Raw genomic sequence first — 18337 nt, forward strand, 5'->3', positions numbered from 1 at the left:
AATTGTGATACCATATTGTGTGAGGAAGTAAATAACCCCTCCTTACAAAATACAAAAAAACATAAAGCTAAGTAAAAAGTAAAGCCCTATGATAGAAGGGTATAGTTTACAATTTTTATTTTTTTTTTCATTTTGCAGCTCAGTGTCAAAATATAGTGTATTAAAGGAAGGCAAGACTGTCAAACTGACCAAAATATCATAGCAATCCTAAAGCAAGAGCAAAACAGTGTAGGATAACCATAACAGGGACCCTCAGCATTTCAAACTTTTTGCCTTATAAAGGTTTTTAGTGAATTTCAGAATTCATAGGCCATGTGCACACAGTGAGGGATTTGATGAGTTTTTTTGCATCAGTATTTGTAAGCCACTATATTAGAATTTTACACTATTGTATACTTCTCCCTTCACAGTACTGTTTCTCAATCTGGCTAAAATATAAAAGTAAGCTTAAACCAGAAGCAAAACAAGGTAGGAAGTACGATCCCATAATATTGTGTGAGGGAGAACATAACCACCCCTTGCAATGTAAAAAATAAAAAATCAAGGTTCAAGTCTATGATGGATTGGTGGTTTGTGCAATTGATTTTTTTTCACTATCAGTTCAGCTTTAAATCATTTAGGCTATTTAAGAAGCTAAGAATGTCAAACTGGCCAAAATATAATAGTAAGCATAAAGGAAGTAGGATGACCATAGCAGGGACCCTCAGCATTTCAACTTTTTTGCCCTATATAGTTTTTATTAAATTGCAGAAACTATAGTGATATCAAACCATTTAGTCCATCAGCTATGATCTGGAGCACACTCAAAGGGATTTTTCATGCTTGCAATATTAATGACTTATCCTTATGTAATATCACATCATGCATGATCAGGCACTCGGTACCCTCATTGATCGGGGGTTTGCTACTCCCAATATGACGTGAGGCTAACAACTGACAGAGTTGAAACATTATTACTCATCTCACTGTGTAGTGTTTATTCCTGGAAACGGCATCTCAGCAGTTCACTTGAATGGCCATCCATAGAGTATGGAGCTCTGTTCTGGTTTTGTAGATTGTTTACATCTTCTCAACATTGGTGATAATAAATCCTGGTCTCATCACCACAAAATATTTATTCGAGAATTCCTATTTATGGCCAGGAAACTCATTGCCCTGTGATGGATGTGCAGTTCTCCCCCAACAGTGCGTGCATGGGTGGAGCTAGTAAATGCAATGCTTCCCTATGAATGGACAGTATATCAAAATAGAGGTTGCCATGAATAATATAATAAGGTCTGGAAATGTGGAATTCCTCTCCTTTGACGCTACCTGCCTAAGTGTAATAACTGTCTGAATTGCCCGTTCACTCTTGTATTGTAGTAAATATATTATGGTCTGGTATTATTGTTGAATGTTCCTTTGTTGGCGCCTATGGCAGAAATGGTCACTGTTATATTTTTAATTTTATATTCTGTTTTCTTCTTTTGTTCTCTGTGTCTTGTTATGGTGCATATGCACTCCAGGTACCTGGAATATCTGTATCTCTGTACAAAATTCTTTTACAATTTCACATGTAAGCATTGTTCATGTCCTTATTTGTACCTGGTTGATCTCTATTACTTAATAAATGAATTTAAAAAATATATATATATATATATTGGTGATACATAAGCTGACTGTGTACATCTGATCAACATTTTCATGGGTCTGGATCATGGAATGCTGGATGTCAGAACCCTACTGATTTGATGTTGGCTACCAATCTTACTAATTCAAGACCAGACGATTTCCCCTGCTCTGGACCAGGCTCAGTTTTTTTGTGCATGTGGTTTAAAGAGCTATACATTTGTTTATATCTCAGATAAGCAAATACTTTTGCATTTTTTTCATGATATAAGGTGTCTAATATTTGTTTTGTTTTCATACCCTCTTATTTTGCTGACAATATTAGGCAACATCATTAAGAAAATATTGGAAATATATGTCTGTTTTTAACATCTTTTGGGGGGGAGGGGACTGTAAAGGACCAGTAAAACACACTTTAGAATTTGTTCCTATTTTCCAAAAATCTATTTTTATATCACTTTTTTTTGAACACTTATGGGGTCGGCTAGTAACACGGAGTGGCAGTGGCTATTTTTTTCTCCTAGAAACCAGCAGGTTTTGCCCTTTCTCTGTCCCATGTGATCACATGATCGCTGGGTCCAGAGGTGAAAGCTTTGTCAGTACTATCTATATAGTATATACACGATGCATGTCCAGCACTATGTATACAGCAATTGGGAAGTCAGATTCAGTTAAACATCATCTCTGCTTTCTCTATGGGGTGTTGGCCTAACAACCGTCTGTTGGCTACCGCAGCTGCATGATCTTGTTCAGCAGCTATGCAGTGACATTTTAGAATGACATTTCAGAGTATAATGTAGACTCAGGAAGTCTACGTGGGTGGTCCTGAAGTAGATAAGAAAAACCATCATTAAAATTATTGCAATATTTTGTGTGTCTATATATATATATATATATATATATATATATACAGTGCCTACAAGTAGTATTCAACCTCCTGCAGATTTAGCAGATTTACACATTCGGAATTAACTTGGCATTGTGACATTTGGACTGTAGATCAGCCTGGAAGTGTGAAATACACTGCAGCAAAAAAGAATGTTATTTCTTTTTTTCTTTTTTTTTTAAATTGTGAAAAGTTTATTCAGAGGGTCATTTATTATTCAACCCCTCAAACCACAAGAATTCTGTTTGGTTCTCCTAAAGTATTAAGAAGTATTTCAGGCACAAAGAACAATGAGCTTCACATGTTTGGATTAATTATCTCTTTTTCCAGCCTTTTCTGACTAATTAAGACCCTCCCCAAACTTGTGAACAGCACTCATACTTGGTCAACATGGGAAAGACAAAGGAGCATTCCAAGGCCATCAGAGACAAGATCGTGGAGGGTCACAAGGCTGGCAAGGGGTACAAAACCCTTTCCAAGGAGTTGGGCCTACCTGTCTCCACTGTTGGGAGCATCATCCGGAAGTGGAAGGCTTATGGAACTACTGTTAGCCTTCCACGACCTGGACAGCCTTTGAAAGTTTCCACCCGTGCCGAGGCCAGGCTTGTCCGAAGAGTCAAGGCTAACCCAAGGACAACAAGGAAGGAGCTCCGGGAAGATCTCATGGCAGTGGGGACATTGGTTTCAGTCAATACCATAAGTAATGTACTCCACCGCAATGGTCTCCGTTCCAGACGAGCCCGTAAGGTACCTTTACTTTCAAAGCGTCATGTCAAAGCTCATCTACAGTTTGCTCATGATCACTTGGAGGACTCTGAGACAGACTGGTTCAAGGTTCTCTGGTCTGATGAGACCAAGATCGAGATCTTTGGTGCCAACCACACACGTGACGTTTGGAGACTGGATGGCACTGCATACAACCCCAAGAATACCATCCCTACAGTCAATCATGGTGGTGGCAGCATCATGCTGTGGCGCTGTTTCTCAGCCAAGAGGCCTGGCCATCTGGTCCGCATCCATGGGAAGATGGATAGCACGGCCTACCTGGAGATTTTGGCCAAGAACCTCCGCTCCTCCATCAAGGATCTTAAGATGGGTCGTCATTTCATCTTCCAACAAGACAACGACCCAAAGCACACAGCCAAGAAAACCAAGGCCTGGTTCAAGAGGGAAAAAATCAAGGTGTTGCAGTGGCCTAGTCAGTCTCCTGACCTTAACCCAATTGAAAACTTGTGGAAGGAGCTCAAGATTAAAGTCCACGTGAGACACCCAAAGAACCTAGATAACTTGGAGAAGATCTGCATGGAGGAGTGGGCCAAGATAACTTCAGAGACCTTTGCCGGCCTGATCAGGTCTTATAAAAGACGATTATTAGCTGTAATTGCAAACAAGGGTTATTTCACAAAATATTAAACCTAGGGGTTGAATAATAATTGACCCACACTTTTATGTTGACAATGTATTAAAATTTAACTGAGCAACATAACTTGTTGGTTTGTAAGATTTATGCATCTGTTAATAAATCCTGCTCTTGTTTGAAGTTTGCAGGCTCTAACTTATTTGCATCTTATCAAACCTGCTAAATCTTCAGGGGGTTGAATACTACTTGTAGACACTGTATTTCATGTTTATTTTCTTTGTGTATATTGGAACAACACACAAATATTAAAAAAAGGAAAATTATACATAATTTCAAAGAAAACTCCACAAATGGGCAGGGAAAATTTGTTAGTACCTTTCCAAAATTGTGGGAAAAAGCTTTGTTTCAAACATGAGATCCTTGTACAAATTCACCTGTGGCCAGTGACAGGTGTGGGAATATGAAACTCCCAACAGAAACCATATAAAATGGAAATAAGACTCAATCTTTGTATTGTGTGTCTGTGTGTGCCACTCTAAGCATCGAGAATAGAAAGAGGAGAAGAAAACTGTCTGAGGACTTTAAAACTAAAATTGATGAAAAATATCAATAATCTCAAGGATAGTAGTCCATCTTCAGTGGTCTTGAAGTTCCCTTGTCCATGGTGGGCCACATAATCAAGAAGTTTACAACTCATCATGCTGTAACTAATTTCCCTGGATATGGACGGCAGACAAAAATTGATGAAAGGTTGTAATGCAAGACATTTCAGATGGTGGATAAGCAGCCCCAATAAAGTTCCAAAGAAATTCAAGCTTTACTGCACGTTAGCGTGAACTATCCATCAAGATTTGCATGAAATGAAACACTATGGGAAGAGACCCTGGAGGTCTTCACTGCTGAAATAGAGACATAAAAAAGTTATACTGCAGTTTGACAAAATGTTTGTAAGTCAAAATCTTTCTAAGAAAGCCTTTTGAGGACAGATGATACCAAGATAAAAGTTTTTGGTAAAGCACATCATTCTACTGTTTACTGAAAATGGAATGAAGCCTACAGGAAAAGAACACAGTACCTACAATCAAATATGGTGAATGATAAAACATGTTTTGGGGTTCTTTTGCTGCCCCTCGCATTGGACATCTTGACTATTTGAAAAGTCTCAAGAGTTTTAGTCACAATGTAGTGCCCAGTGTCAGATAGCTGGGTTTGCGTCCAAGGTCAAGGGCAGGACAATGATAACAAATATACTTCAAGAAGCACCCAGAAATGTATGGAAACAAAAGTGCTGGGAGTTCTGAAGTAGGAAGTGATCGATTGCAGTTATTTATTCCACATGGTGTGCAACGATATATTGAGGGTGCCAACAAATTAATCCAGCTGATTTTTGGGGTTTTGTGTGAATTATGTCCAATTCACCTTTTTTCCTCAGTTTTTTTTGCATTGTTCGAATACCCAACAAGGAAATAAACTGGCGTATAGCAAAACATGTGTAAGTTCAATAATTTTCTGTGACAAATATTTTGTTTTCTGGAAAAAATTCAAGGGTCCAATTTGTTCAGCCATGAGTGTATACAAACTCAAACAGACTTAAACTAGATTGCCTACAGCTTTCTAGTGAAATTAATTCTGAGAGCCTAACTTACAAGTATATGTAAAATCAGAAAAGTTGAATTCTCAGAACCAAGTATATAATAAAATGAAATACTAACTAAGATTCATCTCAAATTTAGTTGTATCTACTTCTGTAATGCTATTTTAGATAACAATATTTCAAGAAAAATACAATTCCTGAAGATATGCCCCGACGTTATACAATTTTACACTCTAAATTCAACCACATATACTGTAGGTGAACTGATTGTTAATAACAGACTCAAAGTGGCTCATAAGTTTTAGAAAGCAAGCTAAGTCTACTAGTATACCTTTTTTAGGTGTTGACTGGTACAAAGCTGTTGCATTTTAATTTTTGTGAAAATTCCCAGTATAACCTGAGAGCCTTAAGGTCCAGTCACTCTAAGCAACTTACCAGCGATCCCAACAACGATAGGGATCGCTGGTAAGTTGCTAGGAGGTTGCTGGTGAGATGTCACACTGCGACGCTCCAGCGATCCCACCAGCAACCTGATCTGGCAGGGATCGCTGGAGCGTCGCTACACAAGTTGCTGGTGAGCTCACCAGCAACCAGTGACCAGCCCCCAGCGCCGCGTGGAAGATGCTGCGCTTGGTAACTAAGGTAAATATCGGGTAACCAACCCGATATTTACCTTGGTTACCACCGCACGGAGCTACACGTGCAGAGAGCAGGGAGCAGCGCACACTGAGCGCTGGCTCCCTGCTCTCCTAGTTACAGCACACATCGGGTTAATTACCCGATGTGTCCTGCAGCTACATGTGCACAGAGCAGGGAGCAGCGCACAATGCTTAGCGCTGGCTCCCTGCTCTCCTAGTTACAGCACACATCGGGTTAATTAACCCGATGTGTGCTGCAGCTAAATGTGCACAGAGCAGGGAGCAGCACACAATGCTTAGCGCTGGCTCCTTGCTCTCCTAGTTACAGCACACATCGGGTTAATTAACTGACAGTGAGAGTGGAGGAGGCTGGTAACAAAGGTAAATATCGGGTAACCAAGGACAGGGCTTCTTGGTTACCCGATGTTTACATTGGTTACCAGCCTCCGCAGAAGCCGGCTCCTGCTGCCTGCACATTTAGTTGTTGCTGTCTCGCTGTCACACACAGCGATCTGTGCTTCACAGCGGGAGAGCAACAACTAAAAAATGGCCCAGGAAATTCAGCAACAACCAACGACATCACAGCAGGGGCCAGGTTGTTGCTGGATGTCACACACAGCAACATCGCTAGCAACATCGCTGTTACGTCACAAAAGTTGTTCGTTAGCAGCGATGTTGCTAGCGATGTTGCTTAGTGTGACGGGGCCTTTAGACCTTCTGAACGTTATGGGCTAGCAGTTGCGCAGTCCACAACTACAACACCTAATATGTACTAATTTTCTGCAGCTGTCAGAAAATGCTAGGTGTTTAGTTTCAAAATTGATAGAAAACTTCCTTCAGGATATGCTGAGAGTTTAGTTGACGTCTCAAATGTGTTTTGTTTAGCGGTTCAATATCCGTAAGAGGATAGATAGAGACTTTCACTGTGAGCAGCTCCCACACAAATATTGGATAGGCTCAACAAAGTTAATCCTTTTTTATGTTTCATATGCCTTTATAGTTACATTCAGTTGACTAATAGGAATTCAAAATTCTAAACTAAATGACCTTTTATATTTGCAGTGAACTAGAAATTCTGGAATTTTCCTCTAATTTAATTTTAATTTAAGAGATTAGTTTGATTAATAGGCAGGACAACATCATTATTTTCGTAAACAAGATAGTACTCCGTCTTTTCAATCTGAAAAGAAAGAAAGTCATTTATATAGATGAAGAATTTTGGACAGCATTATAATTGTAAAGCTTACTTTGCAAATTCATGCATGAATTAATTAAATTAGCCTTATCTTACAAGAGAATTGGCAAACACATTAGAATAATACAAACTATCCAAACTGGCAAAGAATGTGCATTTCCCTATTGCTACAAACATTTAATCCATTAAACCCATTATCAATCCCCACTTGGAGAAAGGAAAATGTGAGAATCATAGGCAAAGAGTCAAGACAAGGGAGTCTGGTGCCGAAATGAAGAAATTCAAATCTTACTTCTGGCAGAGTAGAGAAGTGTCTGTGTGAAACCAGATAATCTCAGTCCTGCATTAAATCAATATTGTTCCTGGAAAAAAATATTCCTTTGTAGGTTTTCTCTTCAGGCTAATGACTGTGCATCCCAAACGGTAGAAGACCCACTAGATCATGTGACTCGCAAATGCAAGGAATAAATAATGAAATGAAAATGCTTATCTCCGGGAAACACAGTACAGTATTCTCCATTCTGATCAGGCATCAAATACTGTTAAATAATCAATTACCAACCAATTATTTCCCTTGTCAATCTGTAAATAGTTTAACATATGGCTTTATTTTTAGTAGCCATCCACTTTTACAATACCCCATGGATCAGCTAATGTGTGAGGCTTGTTAGTGACAAATATTCAATTACTCTGAGTCAAAATGTCAAAAGAAACCTATTTTATTAAAATAAGGATCCAATTTTGGATAGTGTATCTTTTGCAGATTCACTGGAGCAACATACATTTTGGCATACACTATAGATATCTTCATAAGAAACCGCATTAAAATATCTACACACATTAGATTTCTAATATGCACACTATGGATCACTCAGACAATGGTTTCTAACTCATTTGTTACCTGGAAAGAATAATATTTTAGCATAGGAAGCACTAAGCTCAGTAAAATAAACTGTGGCCATTAATGGGCATTAATTATTTGTGATTAGTATGGTTCTCGTCTCCCAGACCAGCAATAACAGTGCTTCCTAACGGCGGTTTTTATTTACCTTCTACAAGTCATGGTTTCAAGAAATTCCATAGATAAAGAAAGAGTATTTACTCTGCAGTCAGAAATGGAACTTTGAGATTATAGTCTACAGCAATGCTAGTTTACCTTATCAATGGACAGTTAAAAGGGTATTCCTATTTTTGGAAAGTGATGTCATATCGCTACCATATGCTACACCTTTATTAGAGGGATCGAAACCCCACTAACTACTGCTTTTTACACTGTTCTCCCTACACAACAGGACCTTGGCCACCCCTTGTGAGCAGAACTGCAGCCTAGTCAAGTTAGTGTATGCAGTGGAAGTTGCTTGCACAGACAGTTGTATGGAAGCAATACTATCTAGGAAAAACATTGCTATGTGACTCCTGCAATCTCAAGAATCAAAAAGTTTTTCCAGCCCTGGACCATTCCTTTAGAATTTACCTATTTAAAAACCTTTTTCAGGCTATCTGTACACACCCAGAATCAATCTGAAAAAGTGCCTTAAAAATTTCTTATAAAAAATAAACATATTGCATGGCAATGTCAAAATGGCGTTGCTGTGCACATGTTCCATTTCATGTCACTTTTTGTAACAGCTTTAAATTGGAAATCCTGAAGCGGTTAAAAGAAGGGACATGCTCATCCTCACTCTGGAAAACTGCCTTTTCTGTATACTTCACAGTATAGAGTAAAAATGTCAAGAAAGGAGCTGCTGCCAGAATGACGGCAAAACCAACAGGGAAGAAAACAAACGTCTGTGTGTTGCTGAAGTGCCTTTGCCTGGGAAAATTTGGTGGCTTTTCCAGTGTCTAAAAGATATCATATGCAAATAGCCTAAAGGGTATCATCATGCCATAAAACTACCCCAAAACATGTCCAGTTAACTGAAAAAAATATACCTTTTAATTATATCTTCTAAAACGACTATACTAGTCACACAGAAAAATATTCTTTTACACAATTAATAGAAACAGTACATAAAGGTAACCAAAATTAGGGGGGAGAAAATTGTATATGTTTAAAAAACCCTGAATCTGACCCTACCGGGCCCTGCCTATCCACAGAGCTTTATGCACTCTAGGGTTCAAGTGATGCCCCTGTCCCTCGATGGCTGTCCCTTTCTGAACCTGTTGCACCATATTTAACATGTAAGTGTAATGTTGGGGTAACAAGAAATATACTCAGAGCTCCCTAAAACAAGTTCTTCACCGACCTTATTTACTAAATAATCCTAGTCTATCCTATTCATGTGTAATTGTTGTACTCATCTCACTCAACGCGTTTCTCCATGCTATGGATTCATCAGAGTGCATGAGGTGATGCCCCAAACATGTCAAATAAAAACTTTGGTAAATTTCATAGAGTTCTTGCCCATAGATATGTCTATGTCTAACAGGGAGAAAGTCTTGGAATGAATCTAACATTAAATTGTCACAACTAAATTAAATACCTCTTTTGAGATGTTTAAAAAAAACAAAACAAAAAACAATGGTCCCATGTATTAGCAAAATTATGTATTTTTTAATTTTCTGTAGCATTACTATTACAAGAATAGCCTACTGTAATTTCTAGCTCATTAACAATTGAGCATGTTGTACAGTGTAAAAAAATCTAATCCACCCTGTGTGAATATTGTAAGTGAGAAAAATCCATTAGTGCATTGCACTCAGGTATAATGTATTTTAGAAATCTATTCTGTTCTATTTCCCATGATTTCCCCAATGCCGGTAAATCAACTGTTATTACAACATAAGCTTTTCCTTCATATTTACTACAACTGAGTAATGATTCCTATTAAATACCTGCACTATCCAGTAATTGAGTTCCTGTCCTTCACAAGGGTTGAAGTGAATCTGGAAGTTTGTTGCGACTGCAATTATTTTCTACTTCATTATTTCCAACCTGATTGTATCTGAGAATGTAATAACGTCTCTTCCACAGAACTACACTTATCTTAATATTTTATTTAGTGTATAATTATATGCTCTACCATCAAAAGGATCTTAAAATTTAGAGGACTGCAATAGTAAATTAACCTGGCTTTTTTTTGGTTAATGAGTGGAAGTATGGAACTGTAGAACATAATAGGGCACTAGAAATTATAGAAATCTGTTGGTTTTTTTGCTATGTCGCTAAGTTTGGCTAGAGACGCCTGAGGCATTGTGTGACTGTCTAAATTAGTGCTTTTCAAATTGGTAGACGAACCTCACTGATGAAGCTTGGCTGGAGAGGAAGTTTTGATAGGAGTGATCATATGGCAGTCTCCTCTACTGTGCAAAACTGTATTTGACTGCAACAGTATTTAATTAAGCAATATCATTGACTTGGGGGATTTGTGTAGATTATAGTTCTATACTAAATTCAGGAGACAAAAAAGTTAAAGAAGACCTATGGCCAAAAAGAGAGAATCAGTTTGATTTTAAAAAGAACATTAATATATCAATATATTAGAATATATTTAATTTTATGTATGCCAGTATATACATGAATATCTGCAGTATTATTGCAGCAAAAAGTACTCTTAGAGCATCAAGATTTTGCAATAGCGTTCAATTATTAGATTTCATGTTCTGGCATATGGTAGGTTGATGGAAAGGGCTGAGCATGCCAAGATTCCACAACCAGAAGTTTGGACCAGGCTTCTGCAAGGAGTTCAATCATTACATATGGCATGCAGTCTATTTTTTATTCATGTTTAGTACAGTACAATAAGTATTTTCTGAGTTTTAGTGATGAGCAAATACTACCATGTTCGGGTGCACAGTACTCAAATTGAACAGTTGGATGCTCAAACGGGCTCAACTCATGTACTGCATATAATGAAAAACAAAGAGAAACCCAGGCATTTTTGCAGAAGTTCTTCCATAAAAATTCTCAAGTACCCCATTGACTTATATTATGCTCAGTACATGAGTGAAGTCTATCTGAGCATCCGACTGCTCGTCTAAAAACTCATCATGGAAACTTTACCTAGAAGTTCAAAGAAAATGGTTTTATTAATAGAATTACAGTTTAATAAATATATTGTTGTGAAAATATTTCAAAATAAGGCTACTTTCACACTTCAGTCATTTGAAATCCGTCAGGTCAGTCTTTGAGACGGAACGACGGATCCGTCATTTGCTAGCTGTTAACGGATGCAACGGATGTGTTATTTCACAGGATTCAATTCACAGGAACTGATGAATTGCATCCATTACATCCGTTGTGCATCCATTTTACGACAGATCCGTCATGATCTGTTTGTTTTTGGAAGAGCCCAATGGGAGTGCCAAACATTTTGGTGAACTATTACTATGCTTTCATAGGCCATCTGTGACAGTTTGTAGAGAAAGGGGCAGAATAAATTATACTATTACTGTGTTTTCGTAGGCTATCTGTGACAGTTTGTAGAGAAAGGGGCAGAATAAATGTTGCTATATCTAAAATTGCGTGTGGATTATTCCTATCAAGCCTATCTGGAGTCTTACAATGTGATTGTGTACATACTGGGCATGGTCAGTAGAACATGATGGAATCCAGCACTGGATTGCGTTGTTCAACGGATTACGGCAGAATCCAGCACCATAGACAACCATTATACCTCTTGACGGATTGCGACAGAATCCTGCGCAGTGAGTTTTTTGACGCTCTAAAAAATGTTACATTGTCAGTTCCTTCCGCCCGACGGTCAGTCATTCCATGACTCATCTGTCGCATGGAAGATGCAACACAAGGCCATCAGTCGTAATCCAGCATTAATACAAGTCCAGGGGGAAAAAACTGAATCCTGCAAAATATTTTGCAGATACCGTATTTTCTCAAGGCAACTTATTGTGACTGATGGAAAAAGATTGAAGTGTGAAAGTAGCCTTAATTGTGTAAAAAGCCAGAAACGTGATGTAGCTTCACAGACCAATTTATGCAGATTTAATTAATAGTGGTGAGCTGGACTATGAGGAAAGGTAATATATGTGAAAAGTTAGGGACAAGCTGGTAATGTTTGTGCCCCAATTCCTGTCTGCTAAGGGACCGCACCAACAATTCTTTATGACCTCAATAAGTTATTAGGATTCAGGACTTTCAGGACTATGGCAAAGATAAAAAAAAGGGCTAGAACTGGATAAAAGTAGTCCTGCTCAGGACATACAGTTAGGTCCAGAAATATTTGGACAGTGACACAATTTTCGCGAGTTGGGCTCTGCATGCCACCACATTGGATTTGAAATGAAATCTCTACAACAGAATTCAAGTGCAGATTGTAACGTTTAATTTGAAGGTTTGAACAAAAATATCTGATAGAAATTGTAGGAATTGTACACATTTCTTTACAAACACTCCACATTTTAGGAGGTCAAAAGTAATTGGACAAATAAACCAAACCCAAACAAAATATTTTTATTTTCAATATTTTGTTGCGAATCCTTTGGAGGCAATCCCTGCCTTAAGTCTTGAACTCATGGACATCACCAAACGCTGGGTTTCCTCCTTCTTAATGCTTTGCCATGCCTTTACAGCCGCAGCCTTCAGGTCTTGCTTGTTTGTGGGTCTTTCCGTCTTAAGTCTGGATTTGAGCAAGTGAAATGCATGCTCAATTGGGTTAAGATCTGGTGATTGACTTGGCCATTGCAGAATGTTCCACTTTTTTGCACTCATGAACTCCTGGGTAGCTTTGGCTGTATGTGTTACGGGGGGCTGTCTGATAATAACCTAAAGGAGTATCAGACAGTCAGGGTCCACCGTGCAAAGACTCTGCTGCAGACTATGGCAGAGTGCAATACCTCTGTTAACTCACAGAAGGATATAATAAGAAAGTAAAGCAATTCCTCCCTTACTTGGAGGGTGTGGGGAATGATCTCTGTTAATAATCACAGAGACAAAGGCAATGTGTGCGAAATGGCACCTACCTAGGTCCGCTCTTCTAGTGGTGCAAAAGAGACGAACAGCAGCGTAAGCCGCACAAAGCTCCTACCTGCGTTCGCTCCACTAGTGTGCGAGGACACGAACCACTAGATATGGCACCTGCCTAGGTCCGCTCTTCTAGTGGTGCAAAAGAGACGAACAGCAGCGTAAGCCGCACAAAGCTCCTACCTCTGTTCGCTCCCCTAGTGTGCGAGGATACGAACAACTGCTAGTCGCAGTATAAGGAACGTTACCCTAGCGGCAACGTCCACCTACGAGTTGAACCACAAGGCCCAGCCAGACCATGTGCCTCAGGCACCTGCCTATGTCCGCTCCCCTAAGAGGTAAGGATACGGACAGCAGCCGAAGCTGTAAGGTATAAGAACGCTACCCTGCCGGTAGCGCTCACCTAGCATAGACAGAGGAATGCCTAGAGGAACGCGCACAGAGCGTCTACTCTTATGCATGAACCAAGAGGACTGAGCGCCATGCGGCGTGTGTCAGGGTCTTATATAGACTCTGTGCCTCATCCAAGATGGAGGACACCAGAGCCAATCCGCTGCCAGAACCTCAGGAGTGACATCATGCTGGCCTATCACCGAGCAAGGCATCACAAGCACATGACCAGCGACCAATTGGCATAGAAGGTGTCAGAGACATGTGACCTCGTGTCAGCGATGATGTCAACGCACATCTGCAATGGCTCCAAGATAGGACTTAGTCTCCGGCGCTCGCACATGTGCAGTAGCAAGAAATCTGGACTTGTTTTCCGGCGCTCGCACATGTGCAGTAGCAAGAAATCTGGACTTAGTCTCCAGCACTCGCAGCAACCGTAACAGTACCTACCCCTCAAGGGCCCCCCTCCCGGCGACGCAGGTAATCGGCAACTAAGTCGGGAGCATGGACAGCCTCCTCAGGCTCCCAAGAGCGATGTTCCGGGCCGTAACCCTCCCAATCTATCAAGAAGAACCTGCGCCGTCTAACCATCTTAGAACCAACTATGGCTCGTACCTCATAGCTAGAGCGAGAGGAATCAGAGGCAGGAGAGTGCACTTCACGAGCGTGAGGTAAAATAGCCGGCTTTAGCAGTGAGACATGGAATTTGTCATGAATCCTAAGATGGACGGGTAACTTCAATTGGTAGACTACAGGATTTACCTGTCGAGGAACCTCATAAGGACCCAGGAAGCGTGGAGCAAATTTGACAGAGCTCACTCTAAGTCTCACGTGTCTTGCAGAGAGCCACACAAAGTCTCCTGGAGAAAGACAGGAGCCGGGCGACGAAACCGATCGGACACCGTCTTCATACGGTCCTTAGCTGCTTAGATCGACTCTTGAGTCCGATCCCAAACTTCTCTGGCATTAGTTGCCCAGTCGGCCAGAAGAGGAGGAGGTGCAGCAGCGGGAAACGGTACCGGTACCCTAGGGTGTTGCCCATTATTGAGTACAAACGGTGTCTGCCCAGTGGCCTCAGCCAGCGAATTGTTAAGGGCAAATTCTGCCCAGGGTAGGAGGGAGGACCAGTTATCGTGGTTCTCAGCAACAAAGTGTCGAAGGTATATAATCATAGATTGATTGGTACGCTCAACCAAACCATTGGTCTCCGGATGGTATGCTGAAGAGAGATTCAACTCAATTTGCAGAAGGCTACAAAGATCTCGCCAGAAACGGGAAGTAAATTGCGGGCCTCTATCACAAATGATACGATCTGGCATCCCGTGAAGCCTAAAGACATGCTTGAGGAATAGTTTGGCTAATACCCTGGAAGATGGGATTCTCGATAACGGTACGAGATGAACCATCCGAGAGAAATGGCCTGTAATGACCCACACAAATCTATGTCCCTGTGAACATGGAAGATCACCCACAAAGTCCATGCCTACCACCTCCCATGGTCTATCTGGCACTGGTAAAGGATGCAAGAGCCCAGCCGGTCTCTGCCGTGATGGACGGTTGCGAGCACACGAGTAGCAGGAACCGACATATCTCTTGACGTGGCTGGATAAGTGTGGCCACCAATACCACCTCTCCAGTAACTCTCGTGTCCGCCTAATACCAAAATGCCCACCCACCTTTGAGGTGTGGGCCCATGACAGTATATCATTCTGTCGATCAGGCAGAACAAAGGTCTTGCCCGGTGGGATTTGGTCTAACGTCACAGGGGAGAGCGTATGAAAAACCCTGGAGGGAAGGATAAGACGAGGTTGATCAATCTCTTCCTGGGTAGAAAGCATAGAGCGAGACAGGGCGTCTGCCTTGTTATTCTTACTGCCAGACAGATAGTTGATGGAGAAGTGAAAGCGGGAGAAAAACAAGGACCAGCGGGCTTGGCGAGGATTCAGACGCTGAGCGGTTTGTAAGTACGTCAGATTCTTATGGTCTGTATAGACCTGGAAAGGATGTTTCGCTCCTTCCAGCAAGTGACGCCACTCCTCCAAGGCTAATCTCAAGGCGAGCAGTTCCCTATCCCAAATGGTATAGTTTCTCTCTGCCGGTGAAAAGGTTTTCGCAAAGAAGAAACACGGCCTTTTTCTACCTGCACCGTTCTTTTGATACAAGACCGCACCAGCACCCACTGAAGAGGCATCAACCTCTAAGAGGAAGGGCTTACTGTCATCGGGTCTTTGAAGAACGGGAGCAGTTGAAAAGTGTCTTTTTACTGCCTCAAAAGCCTGAGATGTCTCAGTAGACCAGGCTTTGGGATTTGCACCTTTCTTAGTCAAGGCCACCAAAGGGGCCACCAAAGTAGAAAAATGGGGTATGAACTGCCTGTAATAATTTATGAATCCTAAGAAGCGTTGCACCGCCCTCAAGGAATGAGGTTCGGACCATTGCAGGACAGCAGAGAGCTTCGCAGGATCCATAGCCAGGCCCTCTTGTGAGATAATGTAACCCAAAAAAGGCAATGAGGACTGCTCGAATACACATTTCTCGAGTTTAGCAAACAATGAGTGCTCCCTTAAACGGGAAAGGACACGAACGACATCCTGACGATGAGTCTCCAGATCAGGAGAAAAAATCAGGATGTCGTCCAGATACACCACTACTGAGGATAACAGTAAATCCCTGAACACATCGTTTACGAAATCCTGAAATACTGCGGGTGCATTACATAACCCAAAAAGCATGACGAGGTATTCATAGTGACCGTCTCGGGTGTTAAAAGCGGTCTTCCATTCGTCACCCTTTCGAATTCGTACCAAGTTATACGCACCCCGCAGATCCAACTTCGTAAAAACTTGAGCTCCTCTCAGTCTGTCAAAGAGCTCCGAAATTAAAGGTAATGGGTATTTGTTCTTTATTGTGATTGCGTTGAGACCCCTGTAATCTATGCAGGGACGCAAATCACCCTCTTTCTTCCGAACAAAGAAAAACCCAGCTCCCGCGGGAGAGACAGACTTACGAATGAACCCCTTCTCTAAACTCTCTCTTATATAGGTCGACATGGCCTCCGACTCAGGTATCGACAGGGGGTAAACCCTGCCTTTAGGTGGAACCGAACCTGGGATAAGGTCTATGGCACAGTCATACGGCCTATGGGGTGGAAGAACCTCAGCACCCTGTTTGGAGAACACGTCAGCGAAATCCAGATAGGGTGTAGGTATGGGAGAGAGATCAGTAGATGCAACCGCAATAACCTTAGGTGGTAAGGGAAGACATCGGGACTCACATTTCGAACCCCAACTAATAATGCTGTCAGACTCCCAGTCAATGTGAGGAGCATGAGTCCGAAGCCATGGGAGACCCAGAAGGACGTTGTCTATACCCTCAGGCAAAACAAGAAAAGAAATCTCCTCTATGTGACCCTGAGACAGGGAAAGGCGCAAGGGAACTGTCCTCAATGTAATGGAGTCAGACAACATAGTTCCATTAACAACACGGACAGGAATAGGCGCCTCTAACATGATAGAGGGAATATTGTGTCCCTTTACAAATCCTGAGGACACAAAAGTCCCGTCAGCTCCGGAATCCACAAAAGCCATAATAGGCCATGTATTCTCAGATAACGAGAGCTGACCTGGGATACAACACTTAGAGGGTGCAGAAGACGTCTCTAGTAACCCCCCTCTAATGGTTACTAGGCCAGGGAGTTTCCCTGACGACTAGGATACTTGTTGGCATAATGCCCAGCCTGACGACATACGTAACATATAGGAGGACCAGACTTGCGTAGTCTGGAAGACGTATGACCTAACTCCATAGGAGTGGGAGATGTTTCAGATGCTGAGGAAGATGGTAGTGGACCCTCAACAACTGGAATAGCCCGATGCTTAGGGCGTGAGGAAGAGACCTCGAGTCTACGTTCCTTATGGCGTACATCGATCCTCGTTGCTACTGTGATCAAGTCCTCCAGAGAAGCAGGGACCTCACGAGTAGCAAGAGCATCCTTGACATAGCCTGCCAACCCTCTCCAGAAGATAGGAATCAACACCTTCTCTGGCCAATCTAGTTCTGCCACCAGAGTTCTAAAAGCAATGGCATAAGAACTAGTGGATAACGAACCCTGAGATAGATCTAACAGTCTCAGGGCCGCATCATGGGTAACCTGCGGACCCATGAATACCGCCTTAAGAGCATCAAGAAAGTCTTGATGTCTCAGAGTAACCACATTAGAGCGCTCCCATAGGGGAGTCGCCCATTCTAAGGCTTTGTCCTGAAGTAAGGAGATGATAAAGCCTACTCTGGACCTCTCCGTAGAGAAGCGAGAAGAGTTGACCTCTAGGTGTATCTGACACTGACTAATGAAACCACGACATGATCTGGCATCGCCAGAATATCTGTTTGGCAGAGCAAGTCGAGGATCATGTGCAGATGTCACCATGGTCTGAGGTTTATCCTCTTTACTCTTGAGCCGTGATTCAAGTACTTGTATGTAACGGTGTAACTGCTGATATTCTGCCATAACTGCCAGACCCTTGGCTCAGTCCTAATGTTACGGGGGGCTGTCTGATAATAACCTAAAGGAGTATCAGACAGTCAGGGTCCACCGTGCAAAGACTCTGCTGCAGACTATGGCAGAGTGCAATACCTCTGTTAACTCACAGAAGGATATAATAAGAAAGTAAAGCAATTCCTCCCTTACTTGGAGGGTGTGTGGAATGATCTCTGTTAATAATCACAGAGACAAAGGCAATGTGTGCG

At 41.6% G+C, this 18337-nt stretch overlaps 1 protein-coding gene across 2 annotated transcripts in view; it reads right to left on the reverse strand.

The window, feature by feature from the left end:
• The window catches only part of NRG3 (neuregulin 3), a 1464760-nt gene that overhangs the window by 1347540 nt on the left and 98883 nt on the right, over positions 1–18337 (reverse strand). The gene's annotated exons all lie outside the window — the stretch shown is intronic.

The sequence above is a fragment of the Anomaloglossus baeobatrachus genome, chromosome 5, assembly GCF_048569485.1.
Source record: "Anomaloglossus baeobatrachus isolate aAnoBae1 chromosome 5, aAnoBae1.hap1, whole genome shotgun sequence".
Classification (NCBI taxonomy): Eukaryota; Metazoa; Chordata; class Amphibia; order Anura; family Aromobatidae; genus Anomaloglossus; species Anomaloglossus baeobatrachus.